Source organism: Callionymus lyra, chromosome 3 (assembly GCF_982586985.1).
Source record: "Callionymus lyra chromosome 3, fCalLyr1.hap1.1, whole genome shotgun sequence".
Taxonomy (NCBI): Eukaryota; Metazoa; Chordata; class Actinopteri; order Syngnathiformes; family Callionymidae; genus Callionymus; species Callionymus lyra.
In genome coordinates, this window is record NC_141820.1 from 9,708,704 (window position 1) to 9,734,004 (window position 25,301).

Consider the following 25,301-nt stretch of genomic DNA (forward strand, 5'->3'; position numbering starts at 1 on the left):
CTACCACTCGCGACTGTTACTAAGGGTAGGGACCTGGGTCAACCAGTATACCGATCTGTTGACCTTGCCCCTCAATCCCCTTGTTGATCTCACAGTCCATTCTACTATTACTTTGGAACCAGACCCCAAGATACTTGAACTCCACTTGAGGCAGGATCACCTTCCTGGCCCCACTGTGGTAAAAAATGACTCACCCCCATCTCTAAAGGAGAGTACGCTTGTCGTGAACACGATCTTGTTCTTTCGGAGAATAGGGACGAAGAACGAGAGCTTTGCCTTCAAGCTTAGCTCTCTTTTTACCACCACAGATCAGTGTCACGTAAATACGGACCGAGTCCCTGAATTCACGGTTCTCAGCCGGAATAAGGCGGTAAAAAGACTTCCCCAAGTATAGTAGCTCAAGTACCCCTGGGTCTTGTTCACAAGTGAGGGGCAATATTCTCAAAGGAAAAGCGCTGAAACTAGAACGTTTGTCCAAGATGATAAATCTAAAGTTACTTTTGGAAAAAAAAACCTCCACAAGGAATAGAATGTAAGTCACGTTAGAACAACCCGGATAGATTTTAGTGGAGTCTAGTAGGGCTAAGACGATCCGGCTGAAATGGACCATTAGGTAGTCAAATAATTTTGGACCCTCTAGCTGTGATCTAGTTCTAAGGGTCATTACCTACCACTCGCGACTGTTACTAAGGGTAGGGACCTGGGTCAACCAGTATACCGATCTGTTGACCTTGCCCGTCAATCCCCTTGTTGATCTCACAGTCCATTCTACTATTACTTTGGAACCAGACCCCAAGATACTTGAACTCCACTTGAGGCAGGATCACCTTCCTGGCCCCACTGTGGTAAAAAATGACTCACCCCCGTCTCTAAAGGAGAGTACGCTTGTCGTGAACACGATCTTGTTCTTTCGGAGAATAGGGACGAAGAACGAGAGCTTTGCCTTCAAGCTTAGCTCTCGTTTTACCACCACAGATCAGTGTCACGTAAATACGGACCGAGTCCCTGAATTCACGGTTCTCAGCCGGAATAAGGCGGTAAAAAGACTTCCCCAAGTATAGTAGTTCAAGTACCCCTGGGTCTTGTTCACAAGTGAGGGGCAGTATTCTCAAAGGAAAAGCGCTGAAACTAGAACGTTTGTCCAAGATGATAAATCTAAAGTTACTTTTGGAAAAAAAAACCTCCACAAGGAATAGAATGTAAGTCACGTTAGATTGTCTTTCTTTGATTTAGCGCCTGTCACAAAAGTAGCTCATTTCATCCAGAACTAATTGTACAGAACAAATGGATACAACGTCGTCTCGTGTTTGTAGATTTGTCGTGACGATAAGAACGAGGTGACCTTCCGGGGAAAAGCACACGAGAGAAAGGAAAGGAAAAACCTCCCCTGCTATGAGACGGCACTTTTTTTATTGGACAAAGAGACACGACGTTCTGCGCGGCGACTCGGCGTTCAATTACATCTGGCGGTGGTGAAAAGCCAAATGGGCTGTTAAAACCACTCCACTGCCTCTTTGCGCTCCCTGATAAGAGGATTACAACTTCTATCAGCTCTTTGATTCACTCGCCTCGACCCCGCTGTGTCACCGACGTCCGAGCCCGACCGAGGCGAGCGAGACTTGACGACCAGTCGTGAAGTGGCGTCGAGGCGAACGTCAGAGTGTCTCTCGAAAATATATGTATGTTTATATAAACCAAAGGTCAACGGATAGAGACTCTTACTGTGTAACCTTCATTTTCTTATTTTAGAAACGATTGCCTTTTAGCAATGAATGCTAAATTAGCTTTGATGCTAATGCATTGAAAATGTAGCTAACTTGCTAAAGCAACTTTATTTAATTTGCTGTTCCTTGTTAAGTTTCTCATCATTTATGATTCTAAATACACTAAATACAATTTTAAATGTAAATGTTTATCCTAACTATAAATTAACTTTCTGGTCAGTTGTATTTTAGCATGCTAACTGTTAGCAAAAATCTTACACAGCTATAAGCGTAAATAAAATAAAAGTTGTTTCTCTAGAGCCAACTTCTAAAACCAATACATTTGTTGTGTTAAGTTATATCAAATTTTTAATTATATAAAACACTAGTTGATTTGGTAACAAAGTTTGAACGCTATCATCTTTTCCGTGGTTGAAATATTACAATTTATATAATAAATATATATATATTTACAAAATTAAGTGTTGCAGTACTTGCAGTACTTCTGATGTGTGCTGCAAAACAAGTACTGTTAAATACTATATTATAAAAAAAACATGATTTAAAATGCGTTATTTTTTCATTAAAATTCAATTTCACTGCTTGTAAGTTGATCATGAACTGATCCTGACGTGTCGACACTTAAATTAGACGCACAAAAATACATCGATAATCCTGAAAATGTAAATCTTGATACTGATTAACTAATAAAAAAACACATTATAAACCTCTTTAAGTAGAGACAGAATAATATGTTTTTATTTCCCTTTTGATTTAACCGACAGCTTCCCGAACATTTCACGTTAATTGTTTTTCCAAAGATTATTTATTCACTGCTCATCCCTCGTGTGTGTGTGTGTTTGTGTTGGTGTGTGTTAGTGTGTGTGTGTGTCTGACTAAGATAGAAAGGCTGTTAGCCACAAACACATCATTATTGTCTCGACAAAGATAGCGAAAGAGAAATCCTGAAATCCTTCCTCCTGGGAAAAATAAGCATCACACAGACACACACACAGACACACACACAAGTACACACTGTGTGTTTTGGTTTAATATTAGCAAATAGTTGTAATTGTTGTTGAAATTAAAAAAGAGCCCTGTGGTGCTGAACTGCTGCAGTTGTTGATAACAGTTTGTCCTGAAAACAAATATGAAACTGAAGTTGTGTGTCATTCAAGGACACCTTGTAACAGTAGAAGGTCAGAAACAGTGTGTGTGTAGGTGTGTGTGTGTGTGTGTGTGTGTGTGTGTGCAGTTGATGCGAGGCCGCATTCAATATTCCTGAATTATTGAAAACATTGTTCTTGTTTTTCTTCTTCTGCAACGTTGCCCGAGACTTTGGGTCGACCGCATCAGAATAAAATCACATTTCTATCCTCGAAAAGGAAAAGTGCTCAAAGTAGTTCCTGAGAATCTATTCATTCGATTGTAAAATACACAACATTAATGTGAGGTTATTATGAGGTTGTGTCACAAAGATTGAAAAGATGAAAAGAGAGTCAGTTGAATCACATATTTCTTTACTTTATTTTCTCTGATACGTTTTGTATTGTTGTGTTTCATAGGCATTGATGTATAAACATATTTTTTGGGAAAAGTCAACTGGCTGTGTTCTGAACCCCCTCCTGTTGACCCTGCTGACTTCATCTGCTTTTCTAGTCCAAGGAACTCATCATTTTTTAAATAAATCTATAAATTCTAGAGCCAAAATATCCCACAAAATTCAAATTAGATGGACGGATGGACGGATGGATGGATGGACGGATGGATGGATGGACGGAAGGATGGATGGATGGATGGACGGAAGGATGGATGGATGGATGGACGGACGGACGGACGGACGGACGGACGGACGGACGGATGGATGGATGGATGGACGGACGGACGGACGGATGGATTGATGGATGGATGGATGGATGGATGGATGGATGGATGGATGGATACAGATTTATATACCAACAGTGACAGATAGGGGGAGAAAAATACTGGCTATGTATCAATTGTTAAACAACATTTTTTCTTCAATGAAAAAAATCCTAATATATTCTAATCAACTACATGAAAATGTCATTTATAAAAAACATTCACAACTTTTCTAAAAACCCTGTTAACAAACAAACTCTTTGGCACAGAAATCAAACTAGTATCTTCTTTGTTAAAATACTTAATAATAATTAAACAATTATTTTTTCTTTTATATTAGTTGATTATTATAATGATTTTCTGTCCTATTTTGTTTTACTTAATTACTCATTTAATTATTTTTGTCAATGCATTTTTATTTTATTCACTTTGTTTTTGTTATACAATTCATTCATTCAAAAAAAGGGAAAGTGTTTTGTATTGTTTTATTTTGTTATTATTTTGCAGTATGTTGTACAAAGATGCAAACGTGAAATGAAAAAATGAAGACAATGTTTTTGTTTGACAATAAACATATTATTTTCTTCTCAAATAAACATCATAAAATTAACCTAAATATACCAATAAAATATGTATAAATCTTTTTATTCTTATTCTTCTTAAAAAACCTGAAAAAAAATTCAAATTTGATATCAATATCCACTTAATTCCTAAACAAAGATGTAAGAAAGTATAATTTAGACTTAATAATTCACAATAATACAATTCAAAATAATAACAACAATGTAAAAGAAATTGCACAATTTCACAAAACAAAACAAAAAATCACTTTGACTTATTTTAAGTGTAATTGATTTTCATTCCTATTGAATTAACTTGTCTTTTTCATTTTTATCTACTTTTGTTCGGAGCTCCTCAAGGGACATGAGGGAGAAAAAACAAACTTTAAAACTTTTGGAACTTTTTGAACGTGTTTTTTTTTACCTAATGTCTCAATACACAAGTAAATACATTAAAAAGATTAATCAATTCATATTTTACATTTTATTTTATTTTTATTCTGAATTTATTTCGTTGTAGAGACGTAACTACATCACTTCTCTAACAATGTTGTACTTTTACAATAAATATATACTTTTCTAGTACAATCTTCAAAACAAAACACAATTGTTTGAAGTCAGAAAATGTCATGTTTAAGTTCATCTTTTCATAATTTGGTTTAATTGAAGCGATTTAATTCTAAAACTTCTTCACTTTCACGCAGTTGTTGCCTTTGAAGTGGTGAGTTCGCCCTGCGCGCTGCCTGCAGGCGCTGCTGACATCAGCCAGCAGGCGGCAGACAAGAGAAGGAAGTGCCAACATCAGCAGAATGAGAGAGAGAGGGAGAGAGAGAAGGAGAGAGAGAGAGAGGGAGCGAGAGAAGCGAGAGATCCTCTGAAAACACAGCAACTCTCTGGACATCATCGGCGTCGTCGGAGAAGCAAAAACTCAGGTCGGTTGAAGCTCCTTTGATTTTTCCCCGCGCGGTTTTATGACGTCGACGCTTTTGATCGCGACACGAACGTGTCACTTGTGTTTCCTTCACTTCACGCAAGTGTTGTGTCGAGGACCAGAAAGATCTGCAGAGGTGGATCTTCTGCTGGAACAGAAGCAGCAAGTTTGGAACCTGCGGCCGAGACTCGATGTTGCTTTGATTCGTTTCAATGATTGACAGTTTTTTTCTCTGCCTGTCAGTCAAGATCTGGAGATTTTGTGATGATTATTTAAAGTTTATTTCTCGAGTATTTTTCCAGAAACTACAGGAAAATCTCAATATAACGTGGAATATTTTTTAAAAAGTAGCGACTCTCCTGCTTGTCTAGTGCGTCTGCAGTGGTTGTTGTTGATGATCCATTAGTACAATGAACCCACTTTTATGTTTCCTGATATGAACTTTCTTGCTCTACTCTGAGATAACACTAGTCATGCTTTGAATAACAAACACAAATGACTACATATGCAATTACAAAGCTGGTATTTATTTGAATAAAGTGTGAAAACTAGAGAAGATACAGTTAAATTCTGAACTTTTTTACCGCGTAACCTAAGAAAAAAATGATGACAAGCCGGAGCAACGAAATAGTTGTGTTGCAATGTTAACATTTTTCTACCCTTAGTCGAGATTTGTTGCGCTATCTAAGCACTAGAGGGCTCTATCTCCTTTTAAACGCCTCTAAATCCCATTAAAGCAAAGCCCTTCTAGTAGAAATCAGACCAAATCAAATCGTGTCAACTCCAAATAGGTAAGTTTTATTATTGCCAACATGACAGATAGATCACTTGACTGTTGACTATTTTATTGTATTTTTTTTACTTAAAATCCATTAGTTTGTTTAAAAACCTGAACATGCTTTATAAGCCTATGTATTAAATATGTTGTTCTCGTATGTACTTGTGATTTTATGGGGTACACAGCACTCAAAAAATGTGTCGGATTATAAAGCCACATGGCGATCACCATAGTATTATGTGAGTCACTGTAGTATTACTCCTAGATTCTCATAGTTTTACATCGCGAGTCATCACATTGTTACTCCACGACTGTCGTAGTATTACTCTGTGAGTCAGTGTTGTAATACTCTGCGATTCTCATAGTATTTCTCCGCAAGTCACCATAGTTTTACTCCCTGTACGTCGTAGTATTACTTCCCGAGTTGCAATAGTACGACTCTGTGAGGCTTTTAGTTGTAATCTGCAATTCTCTTAGTATTTCTCCTCAAGTCACCGTAGTCTTACTCCGCGAACCTCGTAGTATTACTTTCCGAGTCTTTAAAGTACTACTCTGAGATGCTCCGTAGTTCTAATCATTAATTCTCGTAGTATTACTCGCAAATCTTGCAGTATAACTCGGCGAGGCTCTACAGTAATACTTGGACTAATACTACGAAACCTACTTATTTTGTAATTGACAAACATTTTAAACATGGTAAAAAAAAACAAAAAACACTCACTGATCGTCTTCACTGATGCAATGTTTTCTCTTGGAAATGAAGTTGTTCAAAAAGCTGGATGATGTCATCAACATGTGCCGACAAAAAGCTGCATATTTCAGAAGCTGTAGTTTCAGTTTCTTCTGAAACCAGTGACTTTTTCATCTAAAAACAGTTTTTATAAAGTAACCAAATTACGAATGATACTTTTAATGGACCACAAATCACCTTTTTTTATTTTTTATTTTTTTATTGAATTTCTTTATTTGATTAATCTTTATCTATTTGTTTAAAACGTAGTTTCTTGATTCATTTGTTGTTAGACACCAAAAAGAAAAAGTAAAACATACCAAATATTGTACAAGTTACCCTGCTTTTGAACTTGGCTCCTGCAAGGGTTTGAGTGACATCATTGGCTGTCTGTGATTAAACCTAAAGAAACAGTGTCATTGTAAGGTTTATTAGTTGAGGGTTATGTGAACTGCAGAATGTTTTATGCAAAACTGTACTTAAATTCTTATAAAACAAATGTTAGATGCATAAAAAAACTCTAAATCAGAGAAAGCAACAAGAAGATATAGAGTTTATCCATTGTTTAGCTATTTTTTCTATATTATTATTATTATAATTAATATAGTCAAGATAAAATATTAACATTATTAGGCTAAATATTTGTATTTTTATATTTTAGATTAAGCTTAATCAAAATTCATATTATTGTTAATTTCCAATATTTAAAAAAAGTGAACAATGACATTATGAATATTTATTTATTTATTAAAAAAAATATACATTTGACCGTAATTTGCCACAAGTTTTGACTTTAAAATCGAAATAACAATTTAATAATTTCGATTGTATTATTACTTTTGATCCTTGAAGGAAGTAGATCTAGAAAGCCAAGTTTTATTTGATTAAAGTTTAAGAGATCGATCCACTGAAGTAAAGCAATTAAAAATGAAATGTTAGGCCAGTAAGTAGATTCTTGTGTTTTGTCAGGTGCATCATGGGTAGTTTCGTAGAATGAAAACGTTACTTATGTTTCATCAGTGATTGAAAAGTTACTTTCATTCCGTGCTTTTGTCAAGAGTCGAGAGAGAAACTGTCCAAACAGAGGAAGTACGACCTCGTTTTACTTCAGACGGTAGCATTTGTTTTGGTCTCTCGTCCGCAGATTTAAAAAAAAAAAGGAAAAAAGTCCAGATTCTATGAGGATCCGAAGACGGTAGTCGTCTTCTCACGTCACCCCGACAGACGTCAGACCTCGGCCTTCGTGCCGGGGTGTGACGGAGGTCTGGCGGCGGCTCCTGGGCTCCCGGGGGCAGGTTGCGATGGAGCGAGAGTGCATTTACATGCCCTGTTAACCACCAAAGACGTCCCTGTTGTGACGGCGACGCACGCATGCCTGCGTCCCAGCGTCGGCTCGAGCACAAACACTCGCTGACGCTTGTGCTCACACCAGCGTTTCCAGGAACAACCGGCTGCGATCGTGACGCTTCCGACATGGTTCGAATCCTGCTTCTAGAAAGCAACAACAGCATCGTTCTAACAATTAAAAAAAAAACTCTGTGTTTTTTTTTTGTTGTCTTTAACCGAATACTTTGGAAAACCACATTATTTCTAGCTTCTCTGTGTTTTTGGACCAAAGCAGATGTGGTTTGGAAACTGAAACCTACAGAGAATCTAGAGATACAACACAGAGAAGACGTAGAACCAAACAAACCAAACCATTGCTTTTGTATTAAATTCATAAGGCTTTGAATTCCACTTTCTATGTATTCCAGGAGTATTTTCCCTTCAGTCATCAACCTTCTATACTTCTACCTCATGCTCTACTTTTTTGTTTTTCCTAATTCTTTATTTAAGTGAAGTAGTTCAGCCACTGCTAGTTTTTGTGTCGATACTTGGATAGTGAGTGTTGTCAAGTTTAGCATCAGAACTGGTCGGTAGTTTCTTATCGGATCGATGTGTTTACATACTTTCAAAAACCAAAAACCGTAGCAAGACTAAAGATTATGAGCAAATTCACATCGCTATTTAATAGAATGCAAAAAAAAGAAGCTGATTCTCCAGTAGGGGGCGGCAGAAACAAAAGCGGTCAGAGACGAAGTGCCTTTTAGCATTTTTTTTATTCATATTTTGCTTGTTTAAAAATTGTTAATAACGTTTTCACATATTCCTTTCTTATAGTATAGTTTTATTTTCTATTTAATTCATGTGATAGTTATAATTATTTGTTATGTTGTTAATTCCAGGTGTGTAGTGTAGTGCTTTTTTTTTTTAAGGTTATTTTTACAGTTGAAATTTTTAAATAAAGATATATATTATATATCCTTTTATGTATACGTTAATCTAATTTCATCATAAAAATAATTCTACAGTGAAGAGCTTTATAATGTTGAGTTGGCAATAATGCAATTTAAACTATTACAAAAAATAAACGTACTGAATTGCAATACTAGTAGAAGAAGTTGGGGTAAGATTGTTTAGCACTACTAAGAATATGATTCTGTCCAAACTGATCTTGTGCTACCTTTCTAGCTACTAAAACTAATTTAAAAAAAACTAAAACCTTTTGTAGCAAATTTACTTCATTTTTTTATTTGTTATGCTCACATTGTCCATTACTTGTCCATCCATCCATCACTTTTCATAAATTGGTTCATTTTAGTACATGAGACTCATTTGCAAACCTAGACACACCAAACATAAAATTTTATTAAATATTTTATAATTGCAATACATTTAGCATTTTGGGAAAACATTAAAAAAAAAAATCTAGCTAGATTATGACATTATCTTCATATTTGACTTGGCTATGATTTATAATTTGAGTCTACAAGGATAAAAAAAATGTTATCCACTGGAAGGGCTTTAGTGTAATGGGATTGTTTCTCTGTTTTTGAGGTGTCTTTGAACACAGCACGTTTTTTTATATTTTATCTTCAAATTCCAAACATCTTTTCGATTGAGACACAAAACCATTTTTTTTTCAATCTCAACTTGTCCATTACATCACTTTTCATAAATTAGTACATTTTAAATAATGATACACTTCAATTAGTACACATTTTTGTTTAGTATCATCACTCAAATACAAATGTAGTTTTCAACTACACTTTGCTATACTTCATACACATGTATAGTATAACTATATAGCTAACAGTATTAGCTATTTATTGGCTTTACTTCTATATTTGTAACAAACTTAATTAAAAGTGATACAAAAGGCTTGGCTTGTCTTGCTAATGATGCTAAAAATGCTCCAAAATTATTTTTGTTCCAGCTAAACTAAATCTTATTTAGCTTTTATCTAGTTGTTATGTTTCCTAAATTTGTGACGTGTTTGCAAACCTAGAGAAAACCAAACGTAAAATAAGATAAAATATTGTATAGTTTCAATATATTAAGCATTTTTGGGAAACATGTAATGAAAGAAAGTAACTAGATTCCAAAATGTTCTTCATATTTGACTTGAAAATGGAACATGATGTAATATAGAGTAGTGATGTGACATGATGTAGTATATTCTGTACCTACTTGACGTGACTAATATCCACTGGAAGGGCTTTACTGTAATGGGATTGTTTCTCTGTTTTTGAGGTGTCTTGGAACACAGCACGGTTTTTACATTTTGTCTTCAGATTCCAAACATTTTTTCGATTGAGGCACAAAACCATTTTTTCTTTCTGCCAAAGAATGTTTGGTAAGAACTACTAGTGATTTTAGAAGCACCAGCTTGGACTTGAAGTCTTCAGGCTGAAAAAGTTCATCAACAAAATACTATTTTTGTCTTCCCCGCTACCTAACTTCCTGAATGTTTATTTTTTAAAACAATAAAAAAAATCGTTGTTTTCAACCCAAACTTTCTGTCAGTACAGCTGATCGATCACTATGTAACCCCGGCGTGCTGGGATTTTAAACCGTGAAGAAAACTTGTTGAATTACTCGTCGTTTTTTGCTTTACCGCTCCAGGAAATTGCAGGTTTGTGAAAAAAAACAAACCCGTTGAATCTGGACTGAAAACATTGTTCGGAACCGACGACCCATTATCAGCCGGAATCCAACTCCAGCCTTTTAGAACCTTTTTATTTTTTTTCTAGTTTCATCTTGTTTTTTTTGGCTGAAACGAGGAATCTTTCGGCGGTTTTATGTGGAGGCTTTGGCCCGGAATCGATCGAGGCCGTAAGTGGAAATCACAATCTAAAGGTGGGCAGCGTTCCAGTCCAGTCCGGTTCTTTTATTCGAGCGGCTCCAAGAATAATTCCTCCTGCGACCACAGCGTTTAAGACGTTGAAAATGACAAGTCCACTTTTTAACGGGATTGGACTTCGGCGCCTCCTCCAGGTAAAAAAAAAAAACGCGCTCCTTCGACTCCTTCGAGTGTTTACGTTGCACTCGTCTCCTCAAGTGTAATCTGGGTAATTTTCGTAGCCGTTGTTTTCCCCTCTTCGTTCGCCTCCTCCTCCGTCTCCGGCGCTTGTTATCTTCCTCTCATTAGCTTCTGCTCTCGCTCGCCCCGTATCTCGCCGCCAGTTCCTCATCCTTCGCTCGTCCCTGCGGGGAAATGAAAGCATGTAAATAGTTTTTGTTCTTCTTCTGTTATCCGTCCATCTTAATGAACTCATTTCCTGCCTTTTTAAACGCACGGAAAATGGAGGCTCCACCGGATCCTTCCGGCGCTTTTTTGCGATCTTTCTTCCGGCCCTGTCCTCAGAACACACTTTGGCATTTTGATGTCCTGGTCGTGGACGCTGTGATGCGGCGAGTCTTCCTGTAGGTCGTCTTCGTCTCTGGAGGATGAACGCTGCTTTAACGTAATCGCTCCCGATGGTTCGGGAGTTAATGAAGACGGCAGGTTACGAAGGTGCGATGAGAAGGTGCCAGACCCATCTGAAGGAGGTGGAGGCGACGAAAACTGCTGTTATATTTACCTAAAAATACACTCTTTACACTCGACTATCGTAATTTATTTCATGAGACTGTATCGATGTTCAACGGCACTGTAGCTTCTTTTTTATTATTTTACATTGAGTTCTACACATTGTACTTTACAACATCAGGCGATTTGTGACCATTTAAGCTACGAGTAAATATCAATACACTTAAATATCGCAACATTTTACAATACTGTTTTATATTAAACAACACTGTGTAAAAAAAAACAAAAAACTTTTTTCGCTAGAAGGCAGCAGTCTTTTCGAGATAAAGGCACAATGAAATCCCAGTGATGACTGAGGACGAGAGGATACAGTGGCTCCGGCAGCCTTTAAAGCTGATGTTTGGACATAGTTTGTTTTGAAAACAAATGAAAGCAGTTACGACTTCGTCAAGAGTCATGTGGTCTGTACATTCTGGGTATGACTGAGGACGAGAGGATACAGTCGACTACAGATGTTTGGACATATTTTGGTTTCAAAACAAATGAAAGCAGTTACGACTTCGTCAAGAGTCATGTGGTCTGTAAATTCTGCAACACCAGAGTCAAGTACTCGACAATACTACACATATATACTTGTTACTTCAGTATCATGATGTGTACTATCTTAGCTCCTGTTTCTTCTTGCCAGTACACACACCTAGTCGACACAGGAGAAAATCATATCATCAGGAACAGTTAAGTATCCAGACTGTAAATGAAGCGACAACAGTCGTAAAGACAAGAGTCAGTACTTGACAATACTGCAAATATATGCTTGTTCCTGTAGCATCACAAATATGTTGTATTGTTGACCCTGTATCGTGTTACGTATCAACACATTCTTTCTAATACACATCCCTAATAACTAGCAGATATCTTGTGAATGTGAGTTTCGGTGGGTATTGTTGAGGTTTTATACGATACCATTGCCGGGTAGTATTTCGTTCTGGGGCACTTCCTACGTGATGACATCACATCCTGCTAATGTAACAGCTTTTTTAAAAGCTTTTCTTTGAGTGAAGAAAGCAAGTAATTCTAATTTGTAAAGTGAATTTTCCAGACCAGGGTCACAAAACGCTTAAACAATCAAAAACAATACTCAGTTAAAATATATACTTTAAAATGTCAAGACATCGAGATGTTTCTTGAAGGAGTCAGTAGATCATCAAATACAGAGATGTTTCTTGAAGGAGTCAGTAGATCATCAAACACAGATGTTTCTTGAAGGAGTCAGTAGATCATCAAACACAGATGTTTCTTGAAGGAGTCAGTAGATCATCAAACACAGATGTTTCTTGAAGGAGTCAGTAGATCATCAAACACAGAGATGTTTCTTGAAGGAGTCAGTAGATCATCAAACACAGATGTTTCTTGAAGGAGTCAGTAGATCATCAAACACAGATGTTTCTTGAAGGAGTCAGTAGATCATCAAACACAGAGATGTTTCTTGAAGGAGTCAGTAGATCATCAAACACAGATGTTTCTTGAAGGAGTCAGTAGATCATCAAACACAGAGATGTTTCTTGAAGGAGTCAGTAGGTCATCAAACACAGATGTTTCTTGAAGGAGTCAGTCGATCATCAAACACAGAGATGTTTCTTGAAGGAGTCAGTAGATCATCAAACACAGATGTTTCTTGAAGGAGTCAGTAGATCATCAAACACAGATGTTTCTTGAAGGAGTCAGTAGATCATCGAACACAGATGTTTCTTGAAGGAGTCAGTAGATCATCAAACACAGAGATGTTTCTTGAAGGAGTCAGTAGATCATCAAACACAGATGTTTCTTGAAGGAGTCAGTAGATCATCGAACACAGATGTTTCTTGAAGGAGTCAGTAGATCATCAAACACAGAGATGTTTCTTGAAGGAGTCAGTAGATCATCGAACACAGATGTTTCTTGAAGGAGTCAGTAGATCATCAAACACAGATGTTTCTTGAAGGAGTCAGTAGATCATCAAACACAGATGTTTCTTGAAGGAGTCAGTAGATCATCAAACACAGATGTTTCTTGAAGGAGTCAGTAGATCATCAAACACAGATGTTTCTTGAAGGAGTCAGTAGATCATCGAACACAGATGTTTCTTGAAGGAGTCAGTAGATCATCAAACACAGAGATGTTTCTTGAAGGAGTCAGTAGATCATCAAACACAGATGTTTCTTGAAGGAGTCAGTAGATCATCGAACACAGATGTTTCTTGAAGGAGTCAGTAGATCATCAAACACAGATGTTTCTTGAAGGAGTCAGTAGATCATCGAACACAGATGTTTCTTGAAGGAGTCAGTAGATCATCAAACACAGAGATGTTTCTTGAAGGAGTCAGTAGATCATCGAACACAGATGTTTCTTGAAGGAGTCAGTAGATCATCGAACACAGATGTTTCTTGAAGGAGTCAGTAGATCATCAAACACAGATGTTTCTTGAAGGAGTCAGTAGATCATCAAACACAGATGTTTCTTGAAGGAGTCAGTAGATCATCAAACACAGATGTTTCTTGAAGGAGTCAGTAGATCATCGAACACAGATGTTTCTTGAAGGAGTCAGTAGATCATCGAACACAGATGTTTCTTGAAGGAGTCAGTAGATCATCAAACACAGAGATGTTTCTTGAAGGAGTCAGTAGATCATCGAACACAGATGTTTCTTGAAGGAGTCAGTAGATCATCGAACACAGATGTTTCTTGAAGGAGTCAGTAGATCATCAAACACAGATGTTTCTTGAAGGAGTCAGTCGATCATCAAACACAGAGATGTTTCTTGAAGGAGTCAGTAGATCATCAAACACAGATGTTTCTTGAAGGAGTCAGTAGATCATCAAACACAGATGTTTCTTGAAGGAGTCAGTAGATCATCAAACACAGATGTTTCTTGAAGGAGTCAGTAGATCATCAAACACAGATGTTTCTTGAAGGAGTCAGTAGATCATCAAACACAGAGATGTTTCTTGAAGGAGTCAGTAGATCATCAAACACAGATGTTTCTTGAAGGAGTCAGTAGATCATCAAACACAGAGATGTTTCTTGAAGGAGTCAGTAGGTCATCAAACACAGATGTTTCTTGAAGGAGTCAGTCGATCATCAAACACAGAGATGTTTCTTGAAGGAGTCAGTAGATCATCAAACACAGATGTTTCTTGAAGGAGTCAGTAGATCATCAAACACAGATGTTTCTTGAAGGAGTCAGTAGATCATCGAACACAGATGTTTCTTGAAGGAGTCAGTAGATCATCAAACACAGAGATGTTTCTTGAAGGAGTCAGTAGATCATCAAACACAGATGTTTCTTGAAGGAGTCAGTAGATCATCGAACACAGATGTTTCTTGAAGGAGTCAGTAGATCATCAAACACAGAGATGTTTCTTGAAGGAGTCAGTAGATCATCGAACACAGATGTTTCTTGAAGGAGTCAGTAGATCATCAAACACAGATGTTTCTTGAAGGAGTCAGTAGATCATCAAACACAGATGTTTCTTGAAGGAGTCAGTAGATCATCAAACACAGATGTTTCTTGAAGGAGTCAGTAGATCATCAAACACAGATGTTTCTTGAAGGAGTCAGTAGATCATCGAACACAGATGTTTCTTGAAGGAGTCAGTAGATCATCAAACACAGAGATGTTTCTTGAAGGAGTCAGTAGATCATCAAACACAGATGTTTCTTGAAGGAGTCAGTAGATCATCGAACACAGATGTTTCTTGAAGGAGTCAGTAGATCATCAAACACAGATGTTTCTTGAAGGAGTCAGTAGATCATCGAACACAGATGTTTCTTGAAGGAGTCAGTAGATCATCAAACACAGAGATGTTTCTTGAAGGAGTCAGTAGATCATCGAACACAGATGTTTCTTGAAGGAGTCAGTAGATCATCAAACACAGATGTTTCTTGAAGGAGTCAGTAGATCATCAAACACAGAGATGTTTCCAAAGCTTAGGAGCAACAGTCTGGAAGGATTTCTCTCCTCTGGTCCTGAACCGTGTTCAGGAACCATCAGTAGATTCTGATCCACAGACCTCAGAGCCCGAGCTGGGGTGTAAGGCTGGATCAGATCACTGATGGAAGGTCTGACCATGAATAGATCTGAAAGTAAGAACCAGAATTTTAAAGTTTATCCTGAAAGAAACTGGCAGCCAGTGAAGAGTTTTAAGGATCGGAGAAATGTGAGTTCTTCTACTAGAGCAGCTCAGAATTTTGAGTGCACACGATTCTTTTTACAATAAGACGATCTTTGTCAATCGGATCATTTTCCAAGATTCTGTCCGTTCTGTCACTTCCTGGTCGTACGACACATGTTTAATATAAAAGTTTATCAGATAAAACAAAATTTATCTTAAACAAAGCAAATTGTCAGACTGAAGCAAAAACAGATCTTTTGTTTTATAATTTGGCCGCTTTGGTTCTAAATCTAGATGTGTTTTGACATAAACATCTTGTTAACTTTGCGTGTATTTTCATTTTCAAACACCTTTTTTATCTTTTGAAAAAAAATCCCTGTGATAAATCCTAGCATTTGTGTCCCAGGATTTGTGGCGTCTGTCGTGGATGAAAGCTTTCCTAATAATTTGGAAGACAAAAGAAATGACGTCGTTCTGAGCCCAGTTCTGATTTCAAAGCTAAAGTGTAACTTGAGACTCTTTTGATGTTTGTCTCTGTTTTATGTAGTTCTTTGTTTGGCTTTAATGACATTTTCAAGGCATGGGGAAAAAAACGTTTTTTTTAGTGTTTAACTATTTAGCTTTTCTTCTTTGTTCCGGTCATGACTTGAGCTTTTATAGATGATATCATGATTTTTAAAAATATTATTATCTAAACAATTGGTTAAACTAAAGATTATATTTTTCTTTAATAAAATGGCTGTTTATTTTGGTTATTTCCAAAAATGCAAATGCATAAAAAGTCTTAAAACGTACCAACATAATATTTTGTCGCAATCATTTTTACTTTCAACATTTCCCGACTGAACCATCCACTCGACTGGTTATGTTAGGATTTGTACCGGCTAGAAACTGGCGATACGATGCGTATCACGATACATCGGTTGTAGCGATAATCTCACGATACGATACATGTCGATACACTTGCATCAATTTGCTAACGATTTTAATGGAAACTAAATTTTAGTGACATCTTGTGATTGTTCAACTCTTAAGTTTAATTAATAGAACCAAAAGACAAAATATGTTTAAACGTCAGCTTTAAAAGTCGACTGTATCCTCTCATCCACAGTCATCACTGGGGTGTTGCGGGGTTTTAATTGTTGCTTTACCTGCAGTGGACGTAATGACTGCTGCCATCTAGTGACCGGAAGTTAAATTGCAACCCAAACTTGAATAAATGCTGTCAATGTAAATTGTAAATAAAGATTTGCATGACTACATGTACCCGCTTTCATTTGTTTTGAAACCAAAATATGTCCAAACATAACAGGATTTAAAAAGCTGCTCGAGTCAATGTATCCTCTCGTCCTCAGTCATCACCAGGATTTCATTGTTCCATTATCTGCAAAAGACGTATTGACAGCTGCCTTCTATCAAAAAGAAAGTTTAATTGCAACACAAAAATTAACAAACCCAATTAATATTTGCATGTTAATTGCAAATACATTTTTATTTTTATTTTACACGCACTTTATTGATGTATAAACCTTACAAGAAATATGATAAAGTGATCATTTTAAAGCCAAAAAAGATACAGGGTCATGAAATACATTGCAATAGTTAAGGGTGAAGATAGTTGTTTTTTTTCTCTCAGCTGCTGGAGTATCCTCTCATCCTCAGTCATCGGTGGGATATGCAAGATTTCATTGTTCCTTTAGCTGCGGAGGACGTAATGACTGCTGCCATCTAGTGGCCAGAGGTTTAATTGAAAAAGAAAAATGACCAAAAACTGTAAATATTTTCACGTTATTGTAAGATTAAAAAAAACAACACTGAGACAACACAAGGGATACAGCAAACACATTAGTTTTCGGGCCTTCGGGTCACCTTGACCCAGAGTCAACACAAGGGATGCCACAAACACATTTGTTTTCAGGCCTTCGGGTCACCTTGACCCAGAGACAACACAAGGGATACCACAAACCAGCTGTGTTTAGGCCTTCGGGTCACCTTGACCCTGAGACAACACAAGGGATGCCACAAACACATTTGTTTTCAGGCCTTCGGGTCACCTTCACCCAGAGACAACACAAAGGGATACCAAAAACACATTTGTTTTCAGGCCTTTGGGTCACCTTATACTCCTAATGTGTACTATTTGTACTCCCACTAGTGTAGTATCTGACGTCTCATGAAGCGATGAATGAGTTCATGCCTTCGATGGGATCTCTAGACCCGGTGAGTAAAAACCACCCAGAATGACCCAGAATCTGATAGAGGACCCTCTGTCCTCCCTCTGCCCGTCACATTCCAGCTGCCTTAGCGCCGCAGACCCGTGTGAACGGCGAGGGTTGGGCTCCCGAGCGCCGCTCTGTTTACTCGCCGCCGCCATCCCTCTCGGAGACGGTCGGCGGGGAAACGCCGCTCTGATGCTGCAGCAGCGTGATGTGCGAGCGAGCGACGCTGGTGAGCGTGAGCTCTTCAGGAACATCCTCTCCACGAGGGTCTCGACAGATTGTTTGCAGCTGCTGCGGTGCACGACTGCTGTGTGATTAAAGTCATATTTGTCAATGATTTATGGTCCTGGACGAGGGGGTACAAATCTCTGGCTTGTGGTTCCAGACGGCATTTTTGTTTTTGGCATCGAAGGACAACTGAAGGAAAAAGTGTTTGGCTGCTGTGCTGGTGAACTTGAAGTGTTTATATACATGTTTTTGTATTTTAATTTAGTGTGTAGAAATAAAATCAATGTATTTATTTTAATTTAAAATAACATCCAAATATTAACAGCGTTTGTTCATTTTTGTTTTGTAATTAAATCTCCAGCCACTAGATGGCAGCAGTCATTACATCCTCCGCAGCTACAGGAACATTAAAATCCTGCGAGATGACTGAGGACGAGAGGATACAGTCGACTCCAGCAACTTTTAAAGCTGATGTTTGGACATATTTTGGTTTTAAAACAAAGGGAATCGACTTCGTCAAGAGTCATGTGGTCTGTAAATTCTGCAACACCAGAGTCAAGTACTCGACAATACTACACATATATACTTGTTACTACACTATCACGACACCATAGTAAAGTACTCGACAATACTACAAATATATCCTTCTTACTACACTATCACGACACCAGAGTCAAGTACTGGACAATACTACACATACAGTATATCCTTGTTACTACAAGATCACAGCACCAGAGTAAAGTACTCGACAATACTACAAATATATCCTTGTTACTGCAGTATCGTAATGTATCATATCGATGCCCCTGTGTCGTGATACGTATTGTATCGCCGGATTCTTGCTTCTAACACTTTTAATATTAGGGTTCTTAATTAACAAATAAAATAATCACAGCATTTGTTCATTTTTGTGTTGCAATTAAACCGAGGGTCCAGCAATGACTGAGGACGAGAGGATACAGTCGACTCCAGCAGCTTTTAAAGCTGATGTTTGGCCATATTTTGGTTTCACAACAAGTGAAATCGACTTCGTCAAGAGTCATGTGGTCTGTAAATTCTGCAACACCAGAGTCAAGTACTCGACAATACTACAAATATATGCTTGTTATATAATTTGATTCACTTTGATTTTCCACACAATTTTAATGGTTAAATTTTAGTTAAGTTTGAATAGTAGAACTAAAATATAATGTCAAAAACATCAGCTTCAAAAGCTGCTGGAGTCTACTGTATCCTCTCGTCCTCAGTCATCATCAAGATCTCACATGACTTCATTGTTTCTTTTTAGCTGGGGAGGACGTAGAGACTGCTGCCATCTAGAGGCAGGGGGTTTTATTGCCACACAAAAATGTTCGAAAGCAGTGAATATATATACACATTATTTGTCTTTAAAAATGATGTAATAATTGTATTTAATACACACTTTATTGAAATATAAACTGTAAAAGAACTATAACAAAAATTAAAATCAGATTTTTATTATTATTATTACTATTATTATTTTAGGACAATCACTGCAGTGCCGTTGAATATATTGACGTGAAATAAATGTGTTTAAAAATCAGTATATTGATTTTTGTTTTTTTTTCCCTCACACTCCTGACCGTGGCGTTCATCTTATGGTCAGATTGTTGCCGACACACACTCGTGGAACACACACCAGTAGTTTACTGTGCTATGAATCAAGCCGACTCACCTTGAACATGTGGTTCTGCAGCGTCAGCGTTCTCGCGTTACAACTTAATTTGATCTCATGTGTTTAAAGTGTCGATCTGAGGCTTTTCTTGCTCCTCGTGCTGGAAAAAATAACTTGTGATTCAAGTGTTAAGTTGATGCCAAAGTGTTACCCGTGTCGTACCCTTGTGTTTTATTTTGATAATGAAATGATACTTAAATAAAACGTCAACCTACATTTTTTTTTAGTATGTATATACATGTTTTTGTATTTTGATTTAGTGTGTAGAAATAAAATCAATTTATTTATTTATTTAAATTTAAAATAACATCCAAATATCAACGGCGTTTGTTCAGTTTTGTTTTGTAATTAAATCTCCAGCCACTAGATGGCAGCAGTCATTACATTCTCTGCAGCTAAAAGAACATTGAAATCCGAGCGAGATAACTGGGGATGAGAGGATACAGTGACTCCAGCAGATTTTTAAGCTGACTTTTGGACATATTTTGGTTTCAAAACAAGTGAAATCGACTTCGTCAAGAGTCATGTGGTCTGTAAATACTACAACACCAGAGTCAAGTACTCGACAATGCTACACATATATACTTGTTACTACAGTATCACGACACCATAGTAAAGTACTCGACAATACTACAAATATATCCTTCTTACTACACTATCACGACACCAGAGTCAAGTACTGGACAATACTACACATATATCCTTGTTACTACACGATCACGGCACCAGAGTCAAGTACTCGACAATACTACAAATATATCCTTGTTACTGCAGTATCGTAATGTATCATATCGATGCCCCTGTATTGTGATAGATATTGTATCGCCGGATTCTTGCTCCTAACACTTCTAATATTAGGGTTCTTAATTAACAAATAAAATAATCACAGCATTTGTTCATTTTTGTGCAATTAAACCGAGGGTCCCGCAATGACTGAGGACGAGAGGATACAGTCGACTCCAGCAGCCTTTAATGCTGATGTTTGGACATATTTTGCTTTGAAAACAAATGAAAGCAGTTACGACTTCGTCAAGAGTCATGTGGTCTGTAAATTCTGCAACACCAGAGTCAAGTACTCGACAATACTACAAACATATACTTATTATTTAGTTATTTTTTGTAGTATTGTCAAGTACTTTACTCTGAGTAAAACTTGAATTGAACAACAATTTGACACCAAAGTGCCAAATCACCATGAAAGTTCCCTGACGACAATTTACAGTTTAAAAAAACACTATATTAGAAAAGATAAAAACGGGTAACGATCACAATGAAAAACATCCTTTAAACAGGCAGAAACCTCGAGCAGAACTGGACTCCGTGTCAACGGCCGTGATTGGCTGGGAGGGAGAGGAAAGATGGAGGGATGGAGAAAGAAGTGGAGGAGAGACGGGAAGAAAAGAGAGAAACGAGGAGTAAATAATCTTCATACAAATCCACGTGGAAATTGAACCAAAACCCTGTTTTATGAAAGCAGTTTGTGTTTCCCATGTTTTATCTTCTGGCTTCTTTGACTGAAAATATGGCAAAACTCCATGTATTGAAATGATTGAGCTGCTCTTGAATCTATTTGACATTTGATCTGAAGAGGTCACTGGAGCAGAAACATGTTGCAGTTAAAGATAAACTGCTGTTTAAATGTCTGGAGCGTCTTCTATGATTTTTCTGTTTTGATCGACTGTAAGTCTTTTAATGAGCAGGATTTATCGAGTATTAAATCACTGCATCCTCTTGTCCTCAGTCATCACACAGGATTTCATAGTTCCTTTAGTTGCGGAGCACGTAATGACTGCTGCCATCTAGAGGCCGAAGTAGAATTGCAACACAAAAATGAACATAGTCGATATTTTCATTTTAATTGTAAATACATTTTTTTTTTCTTTTACACATTTCATTGAAATATAAAGCATCGTCAAGAGTCATGTGGTCTGGAAATTCTGCAACACCAGAGTCAAGTACTCGACAATACTACAAATATATCCTTGTTTCTACACTATCACGACACCAGAGTTAAGTACTCGACAATACTACAAATATATCCTTGTTTCTACACTATCACGGCACCAGAGTCAAGTACTGGATAATACTACACATATATCCTTGTTACTACATGATCACGGCACCAGAGTCAAGTACTCGACAATACTACAAATATATCCTTGTTTCTACACTATCACGACACCAGAGTTAAGTACTCGACAATACTACAAATATATCCTTGTTTCTACACTATCACGACACCAGAGTTAAGTACTCGACAATACTACAAATATATCCTTCTTACTACACTATCACGACACCAGAGTCAAGTACTGGACAATACTACACATATATCCTTGTTACTACACGATCACGGCACCAGAGTCAAGTACTTGACAATACTACAAATATATCCTTGTTACTGCAGTATCGTAATGTATCATATCGATGCCCCTGTATCGTGATACTTATTGTATCGCCGGATTCTTGCTTCTAACACTTTTAATATTAGGGTTCTTAATTAACAAATAAAATAATCACAGCATTTGTTCATTTTTGTGTTGTAATTAAACTGAGGGTCCCGCAATGACTGAGGACGAGAGGATGCAGTCGACTCCAGCAGCTTTTAAAGCTGATGTTTGGACATATTTTGGTATGGTAAAAATAGAATATGATGATGGTTATTTGCATGTTCATTGTAAATGAAAAAATCCACTTATATTGTTTTTTTAATGAACTGTATTGAACTCTTAAAATAGGTATTTTAAAAATAAGTAATTTTAAAGTTAAAAAATTGATACAGTTCTGTCAGATATCGATTCAGTATTGTGGAAAATAAATACTGCGATATATCGGCGTGTCAACATTTGTTGGGCCTCGATGGATGAAAGAATATTTTTCACCTCGAAACGATTGAGTTCAACTCTCTCGATCCAGAACCTGAAGAGTCGTGATCGACACATTCGTGGTCGAGAGAAAATCCTTCGTCGTCTTCAGCGAACGACTTTTGTTTTTTCTTCTCGTCCTTCCAGTAAATCTCTGGAAAGCGTCGTAATGACGAGAAGATAAACTCGCTTCATCAATAATCCATGCGCTGAGATTTGGGCTTTGAACCCATTCTGTCACCGTGTTGTCGACTTCCACGTGTACGCCCGGTGTCAAGGCCACTCTCTCGCTCATCTTCTCGTCTTCTCTCTCTCCCTCCTTCTCTCTCTCTCTCCCTCTCTCTCTCTCTCTATCAAGCAGCGATGGCTGGTCTCTCGTAACAAGCCAAGGTCATCGATACTCTCTGGATTGAAGGCGTGTTGCTCTCCAGGCCAGCGGCTCTTCTGAATAAATCAAACCCGAGAAGAACATCGAGGTAGATCTTTTTATTCCCTTCATGTTGTCTTCACCTCCTCCCCCCCCCCCAAAACCCTCCTCACCCCCTCAGCGCCCCCTCACCCTCCTCCTCACCCACCAGGGTCCTGTTCTTGACCTCGGCTGCCCACACACTGAACCGTGCGTCACCGGATGAACTTTTAAAGAAGTCTCTGTGGTAGAACCGGGCCTGGAGGCAGTGACCCTGATACCCCCCCCCCCAGACCCTCCTCCCCACTCATCACCTGATGGGACTTCTCAGGGTTTGACCCCCGGGGGGTCAGAAGGTCATAACTCTCTGTTATCTGTCGCTCCTTTTTGAAGTCACATGTCTTTTCTCTGCTGCTGTTGAAAACATGTTGGAATAACAACTTTTTAAGTTGATTAACAAACACCACGAATCGATAGATACTATCAGTACACGATCTGGTACATCAGTGATCCCTGTGTGCGTTGTATTCAAAATACACATTTTTGTCTGTATGGTCGGTGACGTAGCGTCTCTTCGAGTCTCACACCATCTACTTTATTAAAAATAAGAAGAAATAATGAATGATAAAATGCAGTGTGAATGATGAATCTTCTTATTCTGTAAACTGTAATGCTTGAAAGTATTTTTTTTTTTACTAGTATTTAAAGTAAAACATGAGTTTAAAAAATGAAAAAGACGCGAGAAAGATGTGAAAAAGTTGAAATGAACTGAAAAAAACTTAAGAAAAAAAAAGAAGAAAAGGGAGTTGAAATAATAGTAGTAGTAGTAGAAATGGTAGAATAAGTAGAAGTAGTGGTATAATTAGTATTATATATTTAGAAGCAGTGGTAAAATTAGTAGTAAAGGTATAAGCAGAAGTAGTAGTAAAAGTATAAGTAGAATTACTAGTAGAATTGGTAGTATAAGTAGTAAAAGTAGTAGTAGAATAAGTAGTAAAATTAGTCATAAAAATAGAAGTAGAATTGGTAGTAGAATAAATAGTAGAAGTAGAAGAAGTAGTAGTAGAAGTAGTGGGAGTAGAAGAAGTATTAGAATTAGTAGTTAATGTACAAGTAGAAGAAGTAGTAGTAGAAAAGGTAGTAGTAAAAGTATGAGTATAATTAGTAGTATAATTAGTAATACAAGTAGAACTTTTAGTAGAATAAGTAGTAGTAGTGGGAGTAGAAGTAGTATTAGAATTAGTAGTTGAAGTATAAGTAGAATAAGTAGTAGAAGTTGTAGAAATATAATAAGTAGTTGTTGAACAATTAGTAGTATAAGTAGTAATGCCTTCAGCATTCACACAATTAAACGTTCAACATTTGAAATGTGATCAATTTTCTAATAAACGTCCATAAACATACATTTAAATCGTGTCTTATCATTTAAAAATCACTTTTCTTTATCACCTGATCCGTCCATCGATACATGGATCTACACACATGGATCTACACACATGGATCTACACACATGGATCTACACACGTGGATCTACACACATAGATCTACACACATGGATCTACACACATGGATCTACACACATGGATCTACACACATGGATCTACACACATGGATCCACACACATGGATCTACACACATGGATCTACACACATGGATCTACACACATGGATCTACACACATGGATCTACACACATGGATCTACACACATGGATCTACACACATGGATCTACACACATGGATCTACACGCATGGATCTACACGCATGGATCTACACACATGGATCTACACACATGGATCTACACACATGAATCTACACACGTGGATCTACACACATGGATCTACACACATGGATCTACACACATGGATCTACACACATGGATCTACACACGTGAATCTACACACATGAATCTACACACATGGATCTACACACATGGATCTACACACATGGATCTACACACATGGATCTTCAGAGCAAACCAGCTGAAGACTGACTTGTTTTTCATCTCAACGTTCATCTGAAAGAAGCGTCTCGACAGATGAATCGACGGCTACATTTGTTTGTTTGTTTGTTTTTGCTGCTGTCGTGTCGTTTCTTCGGCTCTCGTCGTTTACTCTCCTTAATCCTGGAGCTGGTGTCTCTGCTGTGGACCCCGACTCCGGGACCACCTGCCTCTCTCGCCGAGAAGGTCCGCGAGCGACTCTATTAAGGATCGGGACGATTGTAGAAGCTTTTAATCCTGGGGCCCCGGGGCCGACGCTCTGCTGCTGCTGCTGCTGCTGCTGCTGCTGTTGTTGTTGTGAGCGTTTGAGTCTCAACTCT

General features: G+C 37.6%; 1 protein-coding gene across 3 annotated transcripts in view; it reads left to right on the forward strand.

Annotated features, from left to right (window-relative positions):
* The first annotated feature begins 4,958 nt into the window (after positions 1-4,958).
* elmo1 (engulfment and cell motility 1 (ced-12 homolog, C. elegans)) overlaps positions 4,959-25,301 on the forward strand; it is a 123,444-nt gene continuing 103,101 nt past the window's right edge. Inside the window, exons 1-2 of one of the 3 annotated variants that reach the window (XM_087786381.1) lie at positions 4,959-5,058; positions 22,937-23,051. The gene's annotated coding sequence lies outside the window, so the exon portion shown is untranslated. Of the gene's footprint in view, positions 5,059-22,933; positions 23,052-25,301 lie in introns of those variants that run through there. The other 2 variants (XM_087786384.1, XM_087786382.1) reach the window with 2 other exon arrangements.